Raw genomic sequence first — 4,310 nt, 5'->3', positions numbered from 1 at the left:
GTAAATGACCGGTCAAGCTGACTACAAAGTACACAGTAATTGCTCACATAAATTCCGTCTGGTGTCACCAAATGGGAGCTGTTCTGGAGGCCGTGGAAGGACCCAAGAGGTGCCCAGGGGGAGCAGGGTGGGGAGATGAGAACCCTTCTAGAATGTCTTTTGGAGGCTCCACCCTTGTTCTGGTTTTCTGAGGGTTTAAGCCCTGGATTCTTCTGCTGCTAGGAAAAGCCGGTTATCCCAGGTGTGTTTCCTGGGTGTTCACGCCCTGGGAGGCCACCATCCCCAGCCAGGTCCATTCTCCTTCCCTGTTTCCTTCTATACCTTCAGGAAAGAAAAGTGTGCTTCCATGGTAGGGACAGGTTGCAGCCTAAATCCTGGTGAATTCTGGCAAAACTGGCTGGCCTTGCCTTATTTTTAGCTTAGTTCAATTTTTCAATCCAGGAGATTAAGGTGGCTTGCCTTCGTGAGGGCTGGATTTCAGATTTCAGGGAAACACCTTTCTAAGCTCTCTGCATGTGTCCCAGACCTCCAAGCAGGCTGAGATGGGCTGGTTACTGCTGGTGTCTGGAGCTCCCCTAGTGGTCAGCACAAGATGGGTGATGGACAAACAGTTCATTCATTCATTCATTGAACACATTTATTAAGCACCAATCTGGCCCAGGTTGTTCTAGGGAAACAGCAGGGAACATGACAGAGTCTCCTGGGAGGTGGGGGTGTGAGTCAGGGGAGGCCTGTTCAAGAAAGTGACATTTGAGCCAAGACCTAAAGGAGATGGAGCCAACTATGCAAATATCTGGGGGCAAATTGTTCCAAGCCAAGGGAACAGCAAGTGCAAAGGTCCTGAGGCAGGAACATGCTTGCCATGTCCAGGAACAGCAAGTTGGCCAGTGAGACACGAAGTAGGTGAGAGAGGGGAAGGTGAGAGGAGGTGAGGTCAGAGAGGAAGGGAGAGGAGCAGATAGGGTAGGGTCTTGAAAGGGTTTAGAGGGTTTTGGTTTTTACCTAAAATGAACTGAGAAATCTCTTCTCTCTAAGGTTTGTTTGTTTTTTTTTTTGATCATGCTGCACAGCATGCGGGATCTTAGTTCCCCGACCAGGGATCGAACCCGTGCCCTTTGCAGTGGAAGTGCAGAGCCCTAACCACTGGACCGCCAGGGAATTCCCTTTTAATTTTTTTTTTTTTTTTTGGCTGCACTGAGCAGCTTGCAGGATCCTAGTTCCCCGACCAAGGATCAAACCCGCGCCCTCAGTAGTGAAAACGTGGAGTCCTAACCACTGGACTGCTGGGGAATTCTAAGGTTTTGAATAGAGGAATTACATGACCTGATTTATATTTAAAAAAATAATTTTATTTTTAATATGTAGGACATTCACATGCTTTGAAAGTAAAAAAAAGTATATATTCATATAATATAATGGAATCATACAATATGTGGCCTTTTTTGGTCTTACTTCTTTCACTCTGCATAATTTTTTCAAGGTTCATTCATTTTGTAGGACTTCATTCCTTTTTATGGCCATCAACATTCCATTGGATGAATAGTCTTCATTTTGTTTACACATTCAGTTGATGAACATTTGGGTTGTTTCCACCTTTGGCTGTTATAAATAGTGCTGCCATGAACATTCATGTACAGATTTTTGTGTGGACATATGTTTTTATTTCTCTTGGGTATATACCTAGAAGTGGAATTGCTGGGTCAAATGGTAACTTTAACTTTTTGAGGAATGCCAAACTGTTCTCCATGGCAGGTGTACTAGTTTACATCCCCACCAGCAATGTGTGAGTGGTCCAGTTGTTCTACCTCCTTGCCAACATTTGTTATTTTCTGTTTTTGGTTGTAACCATCCTAATAGATGTGAACTGGTATCTCACTGTGGTTTTTTTTTTTTTTTTTTTTTTTTAAATTTATTTATTTATTTAGTTTTGGCTGTGTTGGGTCTTCGTTTCTGTGCGTGGGCTTTCTCTAGTTGCGGCAAGCGGGGGCCACTCTTCATCGCGGTGCGCGGGCCTCTCACCGTCGCGGCCTCTCTCGTTGCGGAGCACAGGCTCCAGACGCGCAGGCTCAGTAGTTGTGGCTCACGGGCCTAGTTGCTCCGCGGCATGTGGGATCTTCCCAGACCAGGGCTCGAACCCATGTCCCCTGCATTAGCAGGCAGATTCTCAACCACTGCGCCACCAGGGAAGCCCCCCTCACTGTGGTTTTGATTTACATTTCCCTAATGACTAGTGATGTTGAGCATCTTTTCATGTGCTTATTGGCCATTTGTATATATCTTTGGAGAAATAAATCCAAATTTATTCAAATCCTTTGCCCATTTAACAATTGGGTTGTCTTTTTATTGTTGAATTGTAAAAGTTCTTGATATATTCTGGACACTAGACCCTTATCAGAGACATAGTTTGCAAATATTTTCTCTCATTCTGTTGGTTGCCTTCACTTTCTTGATAGTGTCCTTTGATGCACAAAAATGTTTTTACTTTTGATGGTCTAATTTAGTTTTTTCCTTGTGCTTTAGGGGGTCATTATTTCCTCATTCATTTTTGTAACTTCTTTGTATTCCACTGTGTGGCTGGACCATAATTCATTTAACTAGCTGTTTATTGATGGACACTTGGGTCATTTCCTATCTTTGGATGTTATAGATGGTTTACTTAATGTCATTTTTGCATGTGAAGGTAGATCTGTCGGACTCCTGAAGTGGGGTTGTTCTGACAAATGTTAACTGCTTTGTCATTTTGCTAGATATAGATAAACCTATCGGTCGGTAGGTAGCCATTAGAATCATATTCTAATTTATACTCCCACCATTTGTGTTCAAGAGTCCCTGTTTCCCACAGTTTTGCCAACAGAGGGTGGCTAATAAAGTAAATAAAATTAAAATTTCAGTCTTTCAGTTATACTCTGCACATTTCAAGTGCTCAATAGTCACATGTGGCTGGTGGGTAATGAATTAGTGCAGATTTAGAACATTTCCACCATCGCAGGAAGTTCTATTGGGCAATTCTGGTAAAGAATTTTACAGTGACCTTGACTTTATATTTTAATAGGATCCTCGGGCTGCATGTGAGAGGTGGACTCAGAGACCGTGCAGAAGCAGGAGACCAGAGAGGAGGTGACTGCAATAGTCCAGGTAGGAGGGGATGGAGGGTCAGACCAGGGTGATTGTGGAGGTGGGAGAAGTGGTGGATTCTGGTTGCCTTTTGAAAGTGGAGTGGCCAGGACTTGCTGGTTGATGGCATGTGGGGTGAGGGAGAGAGAAGTCGAGGATGACTCTTAGGTTTCTAGCCTGAACCACTGGAAGGATGGAGGTGCCATTGACTGAGCTGGTGAAGAACAAGGTGGGAGCAGGTTTGGGGAGCGGGGGAGACCAGGAGTTCTGTTTTGGGCATGCTGCATGTAAGGTGCAGGTTGGACGTCCCAAGCTGAGATGTTCAGTGGCTTCAAGTAGTTTTTCTGGCCTAGAGAATGACATATAATTTTGGTCATCAAGTTAGAGCAAAGTCAGAAGGGAGGGAAGAAGCAGAATTACACACTTAAGATGGGGACAAAGGCCAAGGGCAGCAATGGGCAGTGGAAGGAGCCTGGCCTTTGAAGCTTGGAGTTTTACAGCTGTGTTTCTGAGCCTCTGTGGGTCTATTTTCCTTCCGTGAAATGGAAAGAACAGCACTTCATAGGCTTGTTGTAAGGTTCACAGTGAACACAGTGAGAGGTGGAGCACCTGCCAGGCAGGATACGCTGCAGAAACGTTTGTTACACTTGACTATGGGGGCGGTGGGGTGAGATCCACACCCTCACCTGACAGTCGAGGCCTTGCTGACTCTCCAGCCTCGTCTCCTGACATCTCGCGCTGTCATCCACTGCTGGGCCTTTGCCGTCACTGTACCTGCTTCCTGGTGCATGAGCTCCCTGGAGAGTCAGGTGGCTGGCCCCTTCTCCTTCAGGTCTCTGTTCTCCAGCTCCTGCTAGCTCTGAGATGCAGGCTGCAAAGCCACCCGACCTGGACACCCCAAGGTGTCACAGTGTTGGGGGATGGAGCCCCCCATGACTTGCCTCAAATCATGTTGATCCGAATTGCTCCATTCACTTATTCACCAAATCTTTACTGAGACCTGCTGTGGGCCGGATGCTGTGTAAGATGCTGGTCATACCGCAGTGGTCCCTACCCTCCCAGTTGCAAGAGAGACAGACAATAAACAGGTAAAAAGATAATCTAACGTCAGGTAGGGACAGGTGATGTGGAGAAATGAAGCACGGTAAGAGATGGGTGGAGGATGATAGGGAGAGCTTCATTAGGTGGAGAAAAAC

General features: G+C 45.8%; 1 long non-coding RNA gene across 1 annotated transcript in view; it reads left to right on the top strand.

The window, feature by feature from the left end:
• The window catches only part of LOC309613788, a 176,581-nt gene that overhangs the window by 911 nt on the left and 171,360 nt on the right, over nt 1-4,310 (top strand). The window contains exon 2 of the long non-coding RNA XR_014235877.1: nt 3,053-3,135. This is a non-coding gene — a long non-coding RNA (uncharacterized lncRNA). The remainder of the gene's footprint in view (nt 1-3,052; nt 3,136-4,310) is intronic.

Source organism: Balaenoptera borealis (assembly GCF_965194805.1).
Source record: "Balaenoptera borealis genome assembly, chromosome: 16".
Classification (NCBI taxonomy): Eukaryota; Metazoa; Chordata; class Mammalia; order Artiodactyla; family Balaenopteridae; genus Balaenoptera; species Balaenoptera borealis.
The sequence above is the reverse complement of the archived record's forward strand: the minus strand, read 5'-3'. Positions and strand labels throughout refer to the sequence as shown.